Genomic DNA, 20724 nt, shown 5'->3' with positions numbered 1-20724 from the left:
AGAAGTTTTATATGTATAGTGACTTTCAAAATAAACATAGAATTGTATTGAATTTTTTCATCAGCCTATTGTCAGATACTTCATTGAAAAAAAATAAAGAAAAACAACAATAAATTCATACATTTCATACGAATGACAATATTGTATCATTGATTAATTCTTGCTTATTTCTCAATAATATACTATTTCATCAGTCTTATTGAAAGGTTCTTCATTGATTTGTTCTTTTAAAAGACTAAAGATAGTACCATATACAATACGTACAGTGGAAAATATGTTTTGCATATTATATTCATATCGACAATTGACTATATCATATCTAATTCAATCAAATGCATTGTGAGAGACAAAATTCATTTATGATTTGATAATTTCAGTGTTCAATTTAGTTAACGATTTGAAAGAGCAAACAGATATGACGATAAAATCCCAGAAGTTTAACATGCATATATAACAGCATACGTTTTTTTTTCATATTATTAACAAATGTCAAGTTTCAAATCGCCCAGCTACTCATCTGCTTCTGGACGGGATACTACACTCTGTTCATAGCGTAGTTATAGAAAATAATCTGATATACTCTTCCGAAATATATTGTCTTATCCACTGTCGTTGCTGAAGTTCTTCAATCTTTAGTTTTCCGTTTAATTGCTTTTAAGTATTCGTTGTTCAAATTTTCGTTCTTTTTTTGGTAGATGTGGTTTTTTAACGCCACTTTTAAGCACAAAATTTATGCTATTTCGTGGTGGCCATTTTTGGTGGAGGACGCCGGCGTGACCGGAAAATTCATCGAACTTCGATAGGAAAACTAACAATCCTAGTCAATTAAGATTAGAATCGAGTGCACCCGCACGAGTATGCGGAGTTCGAACTAGCATCACCAGTTTTTATTGATCTTTATTGGCTAGTGATTACAAAAGTAACTACTTACACCACTAACCACCGAGGCCTTTTTTAGTAGATTTATGTGTCTCTCTTTCTCTTTCTGTTTTTTATTCTTGTTTGGTTGTTTATCTTTATGTTTTCGATGAATGGTCCGTAAATGGGTTAAAACAAATGTTTTGAACTTAAATTGACGTAAGTTCATAAGATGTCTTATTTCATATATCTTATCAGAAATCTTATAAACTTTTAGATGTTATAATGCAATGTTAATCACCTCATTTAGGCTAATTCGTGGCTGCCAGTTGTTATGGGTGGCGGAAGCCAAGTGACCAGAGAAAACCGCAGATTTTCGATAGGAAAACTAACAATCCTAATTAATTATTGGAATCGAGTGCACCCACACGATCCAGCAGAGTCCGAACTTACAGACTCAGTGTTGACTGGATAGTGAGAACAGTAGTAATGACTTAAACCACCCGGACACCGAGGCCCCTATAAACCTGAGGAAATATCTGATTAGGTATATAATGTGTCTCATAAACTTTATTGGATATCTAAGATAACATGTACGATATCTTCTATGATATAACAGTTATCTCATATGATATATACGATATACTATATGATAAGATATTTCATATAATATAAGTTACATGGTGTGTTAGTGACCTAATACGAGATATGTGGGTCAGTAAATTCCATGTGGGATGAGAGCGACCCATATATCTCGTATATGATCACTAGCCCACCTTGTAATGAATTTAAATTATCGACTATCTGCACTTGTGATAATTTTACTAGCGGCAAAGTGATCAAGTCTTCAATATTAACTATTTAGTATTAAGATCCTAAACTTCTATTTGTCTATAAGAAATAAAATGCCAACTATTACAACTTTTAAGCTTTGAATTTATTATAGGAATTTAGTTCAATCGTGTATAACATGTATTTATTTCTTCGTCTACATCTACATGCTTTGCTATGTCGTCACTCGAAAAAGGTACTTCGACCCATCACTCAAGTATAACATTTCACTTTGACGTCTTCCAACAACACAAAATTTTTGTAAATAACATTTTATAAAAATAGTTCTAAATTGTGCTCATAATTTATGTACATGTGCTGGTTAAAACATCATCTTTCTTTTGATTGTGTTTGATAGCCACTACAGAGGAGCTTGGTGAGTTTGGTCTTGAATTCCTCACTGCTCTTAATCTCTAATAGCTCGTCTGGTAGTTTATTCCAGTCTCTGATGGTCTTAGAAAAAAAGCTGTACTTGTAAATATCTTTGTTTGGCTTGATTTGAACATATCTTTGAATATTCGATTGATTGAGTCTCGGAGTTCTTCTTGTTTTTTAAATATGCGATGGAATTGGAATAGCAACCTTTTCATGGATGGCTTTACTTCTGATTGCTAAAGGTATCAGGTATAATTTTTCTAGAAGAGTTGTTACTGTTCCAGGTTCTCTTGAGTAATTGCTTTTGATAAAGCGTGCTGCACGGCGCTGGACCATCTCAATCTGGTATATATGTTTGTGTAGGTAAGGGTCCCATGCACTGCAAGCGTACTAATGGTGAGGTCAGACAAGGGCGAGTTGGTTTCTTGACTTCCTTTGGACATGATCCAACATTTCTTCGTATAAAGTCCAGTGCTCTGTTTCCTTTAGTGACAACAATGTTCATTGATGTTGTAGTTGAGTTGAAGACTTGTCTCGTTTTGGTTGTTGTAAGGACATACCATTTTGACGGATCAAAAATCATTTGCCAAGTTTTGGTCCGTCTTATTATTTTGTCAAGATCATCTTGTAGATGTTTCCAATCGTCTTTTGTTGATATTGTTAGGTAAAGTAAGCTATTATCTGCGAACAGGCGAATCTGTGATGTTATGTCGTTCCCTATGTCATGTATGTATAGAAGGAACAGAAATGGTCATAAAACTTTTCCCTGTGGTACGCCGGATTTAACTTTAGCAGTACTCGAACTTTCTCCTTCCAGTGTGACGCGTTCTTCTCTTTGTGCCAATCTTGCTTCTATCCAGGCATGTATGTTTCCGTTGATACCGTATGATGCAAATTTATTCAACAACCGCTGGTGTGGTACTTTGTCGAATGCTGTACCTAAGTATATTATAAGCATGTCGACTCGTTAGTTATTATCAAGATTTTTATTAATGTCCTCTGCTGTTATAACAAGTCATGAAGCCATGTTGAAAGTCAACAAGTATATTATGCTTGTCAAGATGGCTCACGGTGTGCTTGAATATGATATGTTTCATTCTTTTACGGTAAGGATACTGGGCGGTAGTTGAGTGGTTGACTCTTATCCCCTTTCTTGAATTGTGCGATGACATTTGCAACTAGCCAGTTCTGTGGTACACTTTGATCTTCTAAAGATTTGGTGATGATTAGCTGTAAATGTGATATTGACTCTGCACTCTTTCAATCTTCTATATATTATTGGGTTCACTCCCTTCAGCAGTTTAATCCCTATGTACTGACGTGTAGCTTTTGTATTTCCGGTGTTCCATTTTCATTTATATTGGGGAAGCTATCAAAGTCTTCAATCGTGGATACTGAATGAAATTAGGCATTAAGTGCTTCTGCCTTTCCTGAGCTATCTTCTGTCGAACTGTTTTACATTTCTTTTTTGAAATGTAAATAATTAAGTAACAACTTGTTAGCTCTAATTATGTTTTATGAACTTATGTCAACTTTTTATTGTCATTTCGTCGTCAGTTAAATCCTTTCAGCCTTTTCCTCAGCACCGCGTTAGTTTTTTAAAGGGTTGTGTCATCTTTTTTTGTTCTGAAAGGGAAGTAACCCCTTACTTACCCCATACGGTTGCTAACCCTATATGGTAAGTAACCATGTGTCACCCTATATCAAATATACTTTGTCACCATGTGTAGTCTATTCACCAATCGTATCCCCATAAATCTATTAGAGGTAAGATAATATATAAGATATAAATATCTTATCAAAGATTAAAAAATTAAAAAGAAATATTATATATTATATGAGCTATCTTGAGATTGAACGATTTGCCATAGTCCTCCGTCTCCTTGACTCCAAATGTATGAATGGGATAAAGACATATGGATCCCCGATCTTTATTCGTCTGTTTAACCTCAATCTATTTGGCTTAAATGGGATGTATTTTGTTGGCATTCCTAAACTTTTCCTATCGGAATATTTGTTGAATTCATAAACGTACAAAGAGTGAAGTACGAATCCTTGAGGAAATTTGATTTATCGTCCCCATAGATACATGCCGACCTGACGTGGGAGGTTCCTCTTCGTTGAATATCAGTGAAAGTTTGATTTACCATGTTTACGTAAATGAGTCAGAAACCATACGATAAGAATTGACAAAAGCCATTTAGAGGGTATTATATATTATATTTGTAATTTGTCAGTTTTTACTGGTTACTTGTAAATAATTTACACAAATAAACACCTTGGTTTCATTAAAACTGACGGACGTCTATTTGACCCCAAAAGATGACTTTGAAATAGAAATATAAATCCCTGAACATCTTCCGTCTATTTGACCCAAATGGATGATTTGGACATAGAAATATAAACCCCTGAACATATTCTGTCTATTTGACCCCAATGGATGATTTTGACATGGACATAGAAAGCCCTGAATATCTGCCGTATATTTGACCCAAATAGATGATTTGGACATCGAAATATTACCCCTAGTACATATTATGTCTATTTGACCCAAATGGATGATTGGACATAGAAATATTACCCCCAGTACATCTTCCGTCTATTTGACCCAAAAGGATGATTTAGACATAGAAATATAAACCCTGACTATCTTCCGTCTATTTGATCCCCAATGGATGATTTGGGCAAAGAAATGAACATCTTCCGTCTAATTGATCCTCAATGGGCAATTTTGGCATAGAAATGTAAACACCTGACCATCTTCCGTCTATTTGACCCCAATGGATGATTTGGACATAGACATATAAACCCCTTAACATCTTCTGTTTATTTTATGCCCAATGGATAATTTGGTCATGGAAATATAAACCCCTGAACATCTTCCGTCTATTTGACCCTAATGGATGATTTGGACATGAAAATATAAACCTCTGAACATATTCTGTCTATTTGACCCCGATGTATAATTTGGACATGGAAATATAAACCGCTGAACAGCTTACGTTTTTTTTTTACCAAAATGGATAATTTGGACATGGAAATATAAACCCCTGAATATATTCTTTCTATTTGACCCCAAAGAATAAGTTACTATTTATAAATCTCTACAAGCTCAACGATAACACCAAATTGAAAAAAAAATTTACTGCGAATTTGTTTCTCCTCGTTTTATCAGGAAAACGTGGAATTTGCGTCACTGAACCAAAACTAAAGGATACGAATTAACAGAAGATTATTCTCGCTGTGTTGAAGACCCGCTGTTGGCCTACGGTTGTTATCTGCTCAGGTCGGGTTGTTTTCTCTTTGACACATAACATATTTCCATTCTCATTTTTATATAGAGGGCAACATATATTATATTGAAAAATAATCAAATAGGTTTTGTAATCGGTATACAATTCACACAAATAAACTTACCATGATGATTTGTTCAAAACCGACGCACAATGTATACTTTTATGTCATCCCAAGAAAACTTTTTTCCGGTTTAGGCGACTTGCTCCTTGCCATCTCCTCCATTTTGAAGACATGATAAAGATTATCCCTGTTCTGATTTTTTAACGTTACATAATAAAAATAAACCAGGTGATGTGGTACGTGCAATGAGACAACTATCCATCAAAGTGGACAAAAGTATATTGTATTGTGTATCAAAATTCTGTTAAAATGTATTTACTAAACCAGTTCAGAGCCTAGTATAGTTAATACAAGTCCGTAAATTATCCTATAGAATTTGTTTATAGTTGTGTTTTATTCAAATCATTCACATTATGTTTGTGGTAATGATATAATTGTCTATGCATTATTAAAACAAATCATAAAAATAATGCACTCCGAGGAAACTGATAATAAGTAATAGTAATATCATATCAACTTGATGATTGAATCCGGTTTCAGTTTTTAATCCTTCTGGCTTAATTGGAACCAGAATATTTGAGATTAAAATATGTATCAAACCGTAGAGGGATTCCTCAACATGCTCAATTTGAATGTTAAATTTAAAGACGAGGAAAACCAAATCTTCTATAATTTTGTTTTGGTAATAATGATAAAATTGAGAATGGTAATTGGGAATGTATCAAAGAGACAACAACACGACCACAGAAAAACAACAGCAGAAGGTCATCAACAGGTCTTCAATGTAACGGTAATAATGGTCTAATTTACATGATCAATATAGCAAAAGCAAAAACGATCACAGGAGCTATGATAATTTAAGAAATGGTGTTAAAAGTCGCAGCCAAAGAAAATCAAAATATTGAGCAACACAAAACTATCTAATATTTTAATCAGAAGAAATACAGGAAAAAAGTCTGAAGTTGAATTTATTGATATACAGAAATAAAGAGCAAATAAAATAAAAGAGATAATAAATACACGAATGTAATCATAATTATACACACTAAATTAAATTATAAAAAGAAACAACATAATCATTTATTTACAAACATTTCAGAAACCCCTGACAAGATTACGATATGGTAATCAAATTAAAAAGAATGAGCGAAGAACTGTTTGGGTTAGCGGTATGAAGTCATCGATCAAGCTGCACACCATTGATAACTCATTGGCAATTTGAAGTAAGACAGAAAGTCACCAGTGGAACAGGAACTCTAATAAATTAAGATTCTTCTCTTATTATCACCTCCTCTCCCCTCCACGGCAAAATATGACTATTTAAAGTCAGTATATATTATCAGTTATTTTCGCTCTTTTAAAAAATATACATTTTTATAAATCATTCTGTGTCTATTAATGAGAATATCTTATTTTAATGTTTATTATTTAAATGCTCCCTTTATATTTTTTGTAATACAATTTCACACTAAATTTTAAATGCAATATTCTATCGCATGCACAGAGTTACTCTAAGAAAACTAATTCGGCTGAAAATGTTGTGATTTTTGAAATTTTTCATATAAAAAAGAAGATGTGGTATGAGACAACTATCCACAAAAGACCAAAATTACACAAACATTAACAACTATAGGTCATGTAAATAAGACCATATACTACAAAATGAAAAAAAATCCATTTAAATGTATGTTGGTCCAGGAAATAAACGGGCGAAATTTGAACATAAAATGAAAATGAAAGTAAATAATTAAAAATGCTAAATCAAATACATAATTTATCTTAATTATTCTGAATGTATTGTCTGCATTTGAAACAAAAATCAGAAATATTAACTTAAAATCAAAGCAGGTGATACATTATAAGTCAAACATTTGGAAAAAAGGGGATGATTGTACATTAAAAAAAAAAAGAAAAATCACAAAAATACTGAATTCTGAGGAAAATTTAATCGGAAAGTCCATAATCACATGGCAAAGTTAAATGAAAAAAAAACGAATGGACAAAAATTGTCATATTCCTGACTTGGTACAGGCATTTTCAAAAGTAGAAAATGGTGGATTAAACCTGGTTTATAGCGCTAAACCTCTAACTTTGTTGTTCCAGGATTATAATTTATTACGTCCTAAACTCAATCACCCCAAACAAAGTTAGATTAACATGATTAATGTTATTTCTCGACATAAAAACTTAAATATCATGTGGTACCTAAAATTTCATGATGGAAGTCAATAAACATTCTATCATTACACATTGTAAAAAAATATAGGATTTATATCAAATACTAGTATGCTAGTTTGATTTTAAAAGTTCATCTGCTTTTAAAAACATTCATGGACATTTTTGGAGGAACGACTTACATTACATATACAGCTTAAGCGTTAAGGGTTTTTTGACCAATCAAAAAAAGAGTGTAAAACAATCAAATATATTTTATGGAAAAATAAAGAAAAACAAAGTAACAGACACTATTCTAATTTAAGTTTTGAGAATATCGACAAGAAAAACTATTGAACATATTTTGATATTTTTCGGTACACAAAAATGCAATCATTCAACAAGTCCGTGTCACTATAAGTAAGTAAGTTAGTAAATTATATATTATAGTGACACGTGTAAATTATGTACAGATTATAAACATATAATATATGATAAAAAGTAATACATCCGGCCCAATGGACATATAAGTCACCTCAAATAAAATAAAATAATTATTATATCACGTTCTAATCTTTTGTTGACGTAAGTAAATTTAAAACAATATATAGACATAAAAATATTTGTAAACAAAACTTTAATCTATAAATATGTAAAGAATTAAGTGTTATACAGCAACTGACGTCTTCTATGTCTTCTATGAAATGCACGAACTATATATTTCTTTATAACTATACAAAACATGCACATTTATGATACACAAAAGAATCTGTACAAAATAAAACTCTTCATCAATAAACTCATTAATTAAATTATTCTAAAACCTATGAAAGCAATGAAGGTCATCATTAAGGTTTTCTTTGCAAACGTGTCATAATTATCACAAAATGCAAGCATAATTCTAAAACTATATACAAAGACATAAATGCATATCTAAATTATTTTGTGCAAAAGGAAATATCTTTCACAAAAATACCAAATAAAGGCAACAAAAGTATACCTCTGTTCGAATGTTATAAATCGATTGAGAGAAAACAAAACCAAGAAAAAATTAACATTTTGTTTATTTTAGAAATACCTATACACGTCAAAAACCAATCAGTTTATTAATTAGTTAAATAATGGTCAACGACAGTCACCGTCAAATGGTTATTTCTACAGAGTTAGTTTGATGTTAATAGGACAGTAATTTCGAAAAAGAAATCCTATTTGCAGAGCTTCCTTTTGTAATTCTGACATCTACAGTATATAAGAATCAAACTCTATTTTTATATATATTTAAAAAAGCTATGCCTTAGTAAGCAATGGTTGTATATTCATAATACTTTATTAAAGCCCATTCTATCGCAAGTTTATCGTGGTTTTTTTATGATTTTAACTGATTTAATTTGAAAAGCAGTATATGGATCTTTCTGTTTTGAAATGGCATTAGGTTTGTTTGCGTATGAAAATTATTTGTACCAATTCTTATGAAAAATCAACACTGATTTTTTTCGTAAACTTGATAAAGCTACCGTAAAATACATGCGTTTGTTTTTTTCAAATTTCCTGAAACTTTGTTAAAAAGGAATTATTTCGAAATAGTTGTGTCTATCCAAATCATAGATATGTAAAAAAAAAAAAAAAAAAAAGACAAAATATTTAGGAAATGTCTAATATGTCGACCCTTTTATCTCTTAAGGGGGCTCGAGGGTCTAAATCATATTTTTTTTAATTTAATATAGGGTTTCTCTCTATTTTTCTATAAATTAACTTTATCTTATATCTAATAGAAAAATAAAATTTTAAAAAAATGGGGTCACCGTTAATTTAGGCTCACAATCTGCCTTTGAAAGAAGCATACATTTGTGTAATAATGCTTTTTTTTCTGTTGAACTAATAGCAGAAATTAAGGTAACATCGAAATAAAAAAAGAACTTAATTACAGAATTGTTTAGTTTAAGTACAGCTTATTTGGAAATTATGATAAAAAAAAAGGTCACCGATGGTAAACAAATGTATTTCAATTTAAAGGCCAAAAAATTGTACGTTTGCACCACAAGGAGTTAATTTTGAGCTTTTTCAATGATATTTACATTTTAAATGTCATCTGGGGCCAATACGGGTTGATGTTTTTGAATGATTTTTGTACCATATGATTTTTTGAATGATTTTTGTACCATATGATAAAGTAACAACTACTAAATGTAATAAATAAAATTAGTAATGAGAACAAATGTTTAATTTTTTCCTGAAATTTTTATAATTTCGAGCCTCCTTAAAGTAGCACATGAAAGTATATTTTTTAAAACATATTTGAATTGTTAAGGCGAAAAATAGATGAATGCAAATTTTCCTAAAAAAAATCATCATGGGATCGAAACTAAATTGTATGTCCTTAAAACAATTTGTTCCGTATATTCATGCATTAAAAACCAAAAGTGTATATGTATGCATAATATGACCAACCGCCTTACAGCTCATATCTTAACAGCTGAAATATTTCCATTGTTACGTAAATACTCATACATGTAAAAAAGCTAAAACTTTCCACCAGCTGTGTTCTCTAGCTTTCTCAATCAAACTTTGTTTGTTCCATTTTGTTTTGTGTGCGTGTTTTATTATGTTCAATACGATCTGTTCATTTTTCTTATCTTTATTTAGTATTTGTATTGCCTCGTTCAAATTTAAAAGACTGTGATCCACTTTTTGTAATATTATGTTTACAATGCCAGCTTCACCGCTTCGACATATATTCATGAAGTTATTTTCGATATTTAGTATATTGTGGTCAACAGTATCTAAGAGTATTTCTGCTATTTCATCCCAGCCCTTTGCACAAGCTGCAAGTAGCGAAGATTGGAAATCAAATGGATACTGCGGAAATTTTTCGAGCAAATAAGTAACGATTTTGTCTTCACCTTGTTCACAAGCTTTTATCATACCATCACTAACATTATATGTATTGCTCGCTCTGTCTGTAATGTATTTAATAACATTAAGCCATCCAAACCCGCATGCAGTCGTGAAAATATTCGGAATATCAAACATACCAATATCTATGCTTTGTAATAAATTCGTTGCCAGATCAGCGTTTTTTGAAGATTTAACTATCGATTTCGATATTTGATAAAAATCAATATTGTCTTTCCCGAATTGGTTTAGTAATAATTGAACAAGCTCAACATTACCAGTAGTACATGCCGCCTGTATAGCGACTGTTGTATTGCAAGAACCTAAGACCATGGGTAGGATTTGTTGTACGTTATCGATCCAGCCGTTTCTACAGGATGTTTCCATCACAACATTCATGTCAAATAGGTTGTTATCTACATTTTGTAAAAGCCATGTTACTACTTCATGTCGACCATACGAACAGCTTTCATTCATTGCAGACTTCATATCTAAGTTGTCGTTGTCTTCCTCTGTCCATATTTTCTTCAAAATCTCCAGCCATCCAAAACCACAGGATTCAGTCATCAAGGCCTTTACATTAATCATATTGATGTCAAGATTATTAACCGCCCAATTAACTATGTTTTCTTTTCCATATTCACAAGCTATCTCAATTTTTGATTGGTCGATTTTTATATTGCTGTGTTCCTTATTCGACAATATCAACTTAAGCAATTTGAGCCAACCATTCTTGCAAATTTCTATTATTAGATCGTCAGTCTTTAACATAGACAATGTTGTCTTCTGTATAATTGTCATAGCTAATTGTTCTTTCTTCTCATCTTTTAATATTTTGTCTTCGTTTGAATATGAATCGGAATTGACATCAATAGAAAGAATATTCGCCATTGCTTGATTCATGTCAATCATTCTGACATCTGTCATGTTCAGTAAATATTGAGTTATTGCTGTGTTGCCGTGGTTACAGGCTTCATGTATAACTAAATCAATATCAACCATTGATACATCAATATGTCCCAAAAGTATCTCAACAATCTTAGTATTGCTATTCCCAGAACATGCAGTGTACAGGGCATTCAAAGTATCAATTAATTCGACCGGGATGTTTTCTATCAACCATATAACGACATGCTGTTGTTCATTTTTACAGGCATCGTGAAAAGCTTCATCCATTCTGAAATTTGACCGATCGATATTTTCCCACAGCCACTCTACAACGTTTTTCCTCCCATATCTACAAGCATTGTTCATTGCAATGTTCATGTCAAACATCCACTGGTCGGTATTTCTCCACAGCCATTCTATTGTAGTGGTACCCTTTGTACCTCTACAAGCTTTTGTCATTGCTGTTTTAATATCAAATGAGCTGTGATCGAACTTGTCACATAAATATTTTACTAAAAACAAATCGTCGTGTAGACAAGCTTCGTTTATCACAGTTTGATAGTCAAACACGAACTTGTCCTGGTTTTGCAAAATCCATAATGCTATATCTGTATACCCATGGTGGCAAAGTAAGTTCATCAAGGATAGTATATCCTTTATAAAGTCAATTTTTCTTTCAAGAATTGATGTTATTATATAATGGTTGTTATTTTCAGACGACAACACAGCTGTTGTAATTGCTGTATCGAAATCAAAAACATCATTTGGCAGATTAGTCAGAAGCCATTCGACCACCTCATCAAATCCAAACCTACATGCCTTATTCAACACTTCTGTCCAGACGATTTCGTCAGGTCCTCCATGTTGACAAATCATCAAGATTATTTCCCGAAGATCATCTATTTCATCCATCAACTCTTCATCATCACAACAATCAAATATTAAGTATAAAACTGACTGCAAATCAAAATATGTAGGATCAACTTTGTCACAATTCTCTAGCAACCATTTCACAGTGTCAAGGTTTCCCCTTCTACAAGCTTTATTCATTCCTTCCTTCATATCAAATAATTTGCTGTCAAAATTCTCTATCAACAATTTAACTGTGTCGAGGTTTTTCGACTCACAAGCATTGTTCATTGCTTCCTTCATATCAAATAATTTATTGTCAAAATTCTTTATCAACCATTTAACTGTTTTAAGGGTTCCCCATCTACAAGCATGGTTCATTGCTTCCTTCATATCAAATAATTTATTGTCAAAATTCTCTATCAACCATTTAACTGTGTCAAGCTTTTCCGACTCACAAGCATTGTTCATTGCTTCCTTCATATCAAATAGTTTATTGTCAAAATTATCTATCAACCATTTAACTGTGTCAAGCTTTGCCGACTCACAAGCATTGTTCATTGCTTCCTTCATATCAAATAATTTATTGTCAAAATTCTTTATCAACCATTTAACTGTTTTAAGGGTTCCCCATCTACAAGCATGGTTCATTGCTTCCTTCATATCAAATAATTTATTGTCAAAATTCTCTATCAACCATTTAACTGTGTCAAGCTTTTCCGACTCACACGCATTGTTCATTGCTTCCTTCATATCAAATAATTTATTGTCAAAATTCTTTATCAACCATTTAACTGTTTTAAGGGTTCCCCATCTACAAGCATGGTTCATTGCTTCCTTCATATCAAATAATTTATTGTCAAAATTCTCTATCAACCATTTAACTGTGTCAAGCTTTTCCGACTCACAAGCATTGTTCATTGCTTCCTTCATATCAAATAGTTTATTGTCAAAATTATCTATCAACCATTTAACTGTGTCAAGCTTTGCCGACTCACAGGCCTTGTTCATTTCTTCTTTCATATCAAATAGTTTATTGTCAAAATTCTTTATCAACCATTTAACTGTTTTAAGGGTTCCCCATCTACAAGCATGGTTCATTGCTTCCTTCATATCAAATAATTTATTGTCAAAATTCTCTATCAACCATTTAACTGTGTCAAGCTTTTCCGACTCACAGGCCTTGTTCATTGCTTCTTTCATATCAAATAGTTTATTGTCAAAATTCTTTATCGACCATTTAACTGTTTTAAGGGTTCCCCATCTACAAGCATGGTTCATTGCTTCCTTCATATCAAATAATTTATTGTCAAAATTCTCTATCAACCATTTAACTGTGTCAAGCTTTTCCGACTCACAGGCCTTGTTCATTGCTTCTTTCATATCAAATAGTTTATTGTCAAAATTCTTTATCAACCATTTCACTGTGATGAGATTTTTCTTAAGACAGGCCTCGTATATTACGTCCTCCATATCGAATATTTCATTGTCAATATTCTCTATCGAACATTTAAGTATGTCGTGCCAATTTCTGTCACAAGCTATCTTTATGAGACGATTTAAGTCTATTTTATCATTATCACTTTCTATTAACCGCCTTACAAGTTCACTTTTACCATCACGGCATGCTTCATTCATTGCTGCTCCAAGATCAATTAATGATAAATCAATATTAGCTATAAAAAGCTTTATAGCGTTGAAGGAACCTTGGACGAATATCGTCCTCAAAATAGATACTATATCTGCATTTGAATTTACAATTTTCTCTGCTAATAGTGTGACAATATCTGAGCGTTCCGATTGACAAGCCATACCTAATATCTCATTTAAATCAAGCAGCGAATCATCAACCTCCTCTATCACCCATTTTATTAAGTCAAACCATCTTTGTTCATTTGCAATATTCATGATTATGGTTATATCAAACAATTTATGATCAAACATTTCTAACATCAACTTCACAATCTTAATACGTTCACATTCGGAAGCTTTATCTGTGTTCATTTCTAAAAGATTATCACTGTCTGACAATGTCTTTACCGTATCGAATGTGATGCCAGCAAACACTTTTCCGATTGCTTCTTTAACATCAAACTCTTTATCATTGACATTCAACAACAACATCTCAACAATATCAAACTTTCCTCGTCTACAAGCAATATCCACAGCTTCTTCTATATCTAACAATGTGTGGTCAATATTTTTGAGTAGATAATGCATTACATTGGTATAACCATTAAAAACAGCTTTATAAAATAGTTCTGATTTATTAATAGCATTTTGGTTATCATTCGTTATTGACCATGATACAATTTCATGATATCCTATTTTGTAAGCAGCCCATGCAATGTACTTGATATCAATTAGTTCCTTTTTAATGCTTTGTATCAACAACATTAATTCGTTTTCCGAGAGGACATTCATTTTGATCCTGACTATTTTCATCATGTCAATCTTAGTAGTATCCACATGTTGCAACATAAGTTCAATGTAGCTGTACAACTTTAAATCCGCGATTAATGTGATGATCTCCATCCATCTGCAACATGTCTTGTCAATGTTTTGAATCAGGAAAATGAACAGATCTTTTGATCTATTGTTTTGACAAGAGGAAAGCATTGTAGTAATGATTGAAATGACGTCAACTTTGACTAAATCAATTTCCCTGATGATTATCTCAGTCATTTTGGTATTTCCTACTTTAAAAGACTCAATTATTAGGTCACGTATATCAAATGTATTTTGGTCAAATGTTTGCAAAATCCATTTGACTATTTTCTGAAGATCATTTTTACACGAAAAGTCCAGTAAAGTTGTTATAGGATGAACGATTCCTTTGGTATTCTCATTTAACCATTGTAATATCTCATCAGAATATTTACTTGAGTCGTTGATTGTTTTATATACAGTGTTCACTACGTCATTTTGTAAGTCTGGGAATCTCTCATATATCCACTGAACTATGTATAAACTTTGTAAATCGTTTCTGTTACCTGTAACTATTTGTTTTTCAGTATCTCCTAAAATCCATTGCACGAAAGGTATAATCGACAAACTGAATTGTGTAAATAAATTCTTTATCATTGTTTCCATTTCTTTATGGTGTTGTAATTTCAAAAAAAAAAATTGTAAAGTCTCAAAATTTTCGCATCTCAAATCATCAAGGATAAATTGTTGAACGTCTAGCTCATCTGTGTTGACTGTTAAAAAAATCCACTCCAGAAACGTTTCCATGCCATCTTTACAAGAAGCAGTGAAAATTTGCTTCTTTTCACTCTGATTGCATAACTTTTTGTTCAACAAAATCTTCAATGCATCCACCCAACCGTTTTCACAGGCTGTATTAACAACATTACCTGTATCAAATGTAAAATTCCGAACATCACTCAGAATTCCTGTTACAAGTACCTTACAAAGTTTGCTGCATGCTGTATTAATGGATACTCTTAAGTTTAAGAAATTTGGTTGTACCGAGCTTATCAAAATCTTCAAAATATCAGTTTTGTCATCTGTGTCAATACATTCTATGGAAAGATTTGTTGATATTAAGTTGCACAATCTTCTTATATCTTCTACATTTTCTACTTCAAGAACCAATTTCACAATATCAATTTCTTTCGATACTTGGTTTAAAAGGAAGGTAACGGCTGTATCATTACCATTTCTCAATGCTATTTGTATGCTATAATCGTAATTGCACTCTATGTAATACTCATTTATTAATCCATATATAAGTTCTAACTTCATATCTGAGTTGTTTGTATCACACAAATAATAGAAACATGCTACTACTACTTTTTTACTCGCTCTAACTTTTTCCATATTTTTCTCGTCTTTCATGTCGTTTTCAATGAAATGAAGGACTGTTGCAATTGGTTTGTCTACATTATGTTTCTGTATAAGGAACCATAGCAGGGCTCTTGGAAAGTGGAATGACATCTGATCATGTCTTCCCTCAATTTTGATATCTATCGTATTTTGTGATGTACATTTGTCAAATTGCTCAAATAGATAACCTATAAAATCTGGGTTATTCTGAAGTATGATTGGTGAACCGCAAAGTGTCTTCATAAACTCAGTGGATCTCTTTTTATAATATTTCTCAAATAATATGAAAAGTCGTTTAGTCAAACATCCAAACATATCTTTTGCAACGATCAAACTTAACTTTTGTTTTTCCAAATCATCTCTCTCTAATCTTATTAAGTCGATGATAAAATCAAAATTCAGCACTGAAATTACAGCAGACGGATTGACTTCAAAGTATGATATCGTTAATGCTTCATATATCATAGGATGTTTAAAATGATAAAACATTGTTTGAGTGTCTTGTTTCAAAAACCGACCATCTATTTGCTCTGCACTTTTTTTAATTTTACCAACGAATAAACGTCTTCGGTGACAGTTCCCAAACGATTCTATAATTGATTCTAGTTTTGATATGTCTATTGTGTTAACATCAAAAGAACCAGTATTTAGTAACGTGTAAACCAAAAGAGCATAAGAAATATTCATTTCAAGGTTAATATCGTTACAATCTCTCAATGAGTTTATTTCATCTATTAGGGATTGATCTGGATGTTTAAAAAAGTTAATACCGAGCTGGAAACAACGTTTGTCAGAGGTAAACATAAAGCATAATTTGGGATATCCTATAAACGGGTCTGTTTTGGCGATGTCATAAACTGTTCTCCCGTCTATATAAAAATCTTTGCTATCCCCTTCATATCCTGTTGTATTCCAAGTTATCCCAATATTAAATCTTTTACAAAAATTAAACAACAAATTTGCCTTTTCATCTTCGCTCATACAAAATCTGTCAGAACTAAGATCAATTTTACAACAATGTTCAAACAACCTATGAGAAGCAAGTAATTCTTTGAAGGAATTACTGTTTGATGAATCTAGAGTAAAAATGATTTTCACATCCCCTTTACACAATCGTGCATGTAATAAATCTAAAGTATGGTTTATAGTAAAATTCTTATACAAGCACTTCTTTGTAGGAAGTACACCATCTAACAACATAACAGTTTTTCTCTCATCTGTAATGATATCCATTACCTGCAGGAAATCCATTACTTTTAATAAGTCAAAATCTTCATCTGTTAGACCAAACTGTCTAAGTATTTCCAATCCAATCCTAGACTTTCCTGATCCCTCTCCACCAATTATGACGAAGACATCCTTCCTGTCCATCCAGTCAATAAACTTTCTTACAGCATTAGTTTCAACAAATGTTTCTTCCTCCATGTGACAATCAATCGCCATGTGTGTTTGATCTACAAAAAATAATGTGTGCCATTGTACAAAAAGTTATCTTCCGTACATAGATACTAAAAAGTAAAAACACAAAAATAATTGGTTATGCAATGCATTGATTGTCAATTACAATACAAAAAATTGTACTGGAATTGTACAAGTACTACTAAAGGTATATATTGCATATATAATATCTGTCGATTGTTAGAGACAATTTAAATTACGCGGCAAACGTTAACACAACTTTTAACGCCGTTTCCATTCACATATTGCATATATAATATCATCGAACATGTAAGATTTTCATACTTAAAACTAATTTACTTATTAAAAGTATTGTTCAATCTATTGACTCAAAGTACCTCGATTTTCAACTATTCGTATCTCACTGCGGGTAAAAAGTATAATTTGATTAGTTAACAATGTGAAACCCAAGACTTGTATACAATTCATGTGCATATTTTACTATTATCGAAAAAATATACATTTCAGAGGATAGATTGATACTGACACTGCAAGAAAAATTGTGCGTTAACTGTTATATTTTGTGTAAATATCAGAATCAGAATATATTCGTAAGAATATCGCTATTAAAATGTGTTCCTTACACTTTTAGTAATTGTTCTTTCAACTATTCTGATCAGACTGAGCAAGATAGAAATACAGGACACATGTTAAAGTTGATGTTGAATGCATAATTTAAAATAGCAAGATGTATCGAATACCGACGTACAAACGATAACACTTCCGTAACATGCTGACCGCATAAGTATAATTTCTCACGTTTCGTAGTATAGGGAGAAATTATTGTATGTACGGTACTAGCGTAGTAATTTTATAAGTTTAAGTCACTAGGTATAAGACACGTGACTAATTTTATAGCGGGAAATTTTTTCCCTGATATTATCACTTTCTAGCCCGCCGCAGACAGGGCAACATTCAAGTTCCAGTAAAATTATGTATATAATTTGATACATGCATTTATATATATTTTTCAAAACAATATATTCGTCTGAGTATGTCTCGTGAGATGACTTGTCGCATGAGGTCGGACCCAGGTTTCCAGTTTACCCCATTAATGGGTTTTGTTTGGTTGTTCCTGGCTGGCGAGGTCGTTGATGATCGAGTTATTTATGTATGTATTTAGTTACATGTTTACATTCATGTCGGCTATATTTTAGCTCTCGTTGGTACAAGGTTTACTTTTTCTAGCTAAGTTGTACCTAACAGGATATTTCAAGGTTTTTTGCTATTAGAAGTCATTGTGGTTATTGTTGTTTTCCAATGTTTATATATATATATATATTTATTGAGATACATGTATGTAAATAAATTAATAAATTCCGTTGTCCACTATGCTTGCTGGGCTATCGGCAATACTATATATATTGTATTCATTCATGCCTTATAATAGATATGAGCGTATAGGGTATACAAGATTGTTACCTTTAGTTTATGGGGAAAAGTATGTAAATGGAAAATGACACTTTATAAAAGAGGGACCAAAGATACCAAAGGGACAGTCAAACTCGTAAATCTAAAACAAACTGAAAACGCCATGGCTAAAAATTAAAAAGACAAACAGAAAAACAACAGTACACATGACACAACACAGAAAAATAAAAAATAAACAACACGAACCCCACCAAAAACTAGGGGTGATCTCAGGTGCTCCGGAAGGGTAAGCAGATCCTGCTCCACATGCGGCACCCGTCGTGTTGCTTATGTGATTACAAATCCGGTAAAAAGTCTAATTCGGTAGGTCAAATTCATGAAAGGGATGGGGATTGTAGTTACGACGTAAGGAACATATCCGATATCATTTGTGAAACGGTTATTCCATAACGGTCAACCAACTCGTGATGGCGTCCGTAAAATTTACGAAGTGATGATTTCAACTTCACCATTTGGAACTCTTGGTTTAACATGTTTAATAGCTTCCTTGTGAGCAGTAACCCTCTATCAAGAAAATCATGATAGGAATTGCAAGCACGGGAATATCGTATCAATTGGGAGATATATACCTTGTATGCAGGTGCTGCTGGAATGTTGCTACTTAGAAATCGAAAGTTCACAATTGGAAAGCTGAAATCATCTCTTTTGCCGTAAAGTTTTGTCTTCAACCGACCCTCATTGTCAATTTCTAGATGTAAGTCAAGATATGAAGCCGACTTAACTGTATCTGTAGTATCCTTTATCTCCAATTCGATGGGATAGATGCGATCCACATAGTCACCAAATTTTGAATTGTTTAGTGAAAGAACGTCATCTATACAGCGGAAAGTAGAGTTAAAGGATATAGCTAACTTCTTATCTTTCTTCCTAAGAAGTTCCTGCATGAAGTCAGCCTCATAATAATAAAGAAACAAGTCAGCAAGTAGAGGGGCACAGTTTGTTCCCATTGGGATGCCGACAGTCTGTAGAAAAACACGTCCTCCGAACGTAACAAATATGTTGTCAATCAAGAAATCAAGTATCTTGATTATATCGGTTTCAGATAATTTTTTATTTGAATCAGAATGATTCTTTACAAAGTAGGATTTATCCCTCCCTAAGACAAGATACTTGTATCTACGTTGGCCATTCTTTTTTATGAAGCAAAGTAATACCAACTCTTTTAATTTGTCTTTTAGTTTGGAATGTGGAATACTTGTGTAAAGAGTAGAAAAGTCGAATGTTGTAATACTGTTACAAGATGAAAGAGAGTTAGATTGTATGTACTCTCAAAGATTTTTGGAATTTTTAAGTATCCACATCTGATTCACGCCACCTCTAGAGTAGGCAGTTTCACAATAACTTTGAAGCCCGTCTTTGATTGCTGATAAAATGGATGTTAATAATTTAGAAAGGGGTTTCGTGGAGCACTTGGAAGACCCAGCAATATACCGTTGTTTGTAAGGACACTTATGTAGTTTAGGTATCCTATACAGTGATGGAAGATCCAGTTCTTCATCTTTGGTTGAAATACCAAAGGAACAAAGAACAGACCTATGATTATCCAGGATTTCCTCTTTGGTAAGTGTCGTGAGGGTATATGTTGGGTTTCCAAGTGAATTGTCTATGCCTTATTCGTTTATCAAGCAATTAATGTAATGACTTTTACAGACAAAAACGATGTTATTTGGGGCTTTGTCTGCGGGGACAACAACATATTTATCATGGAGGTCAGATAGGTGTTTAGCAACATTTGGATCTTTGAAGATTGACGTAGCATGGGCATTGATGGACCCATTCAGTTTCTTAATTCTGATTTGTATT

Source organism: Mytilus trossulus, chromosome 12, assembly GCF_036588685.1.
Source record: "Mytilus trossulus isolate FHL-02 chromosome 12, PNRI_Mtr1.1.1.hap1, whole genome shotgun sequence".
NCBI classification, from domain to species: Eukaryota; Metazoa; Mollusca; class Bivalvia; order Mytilida; family Mytilidae; genus Mytilus; species Mytilus trossulus.
This window is presented reverse-complemented; position numbering follows the sequence as displayed.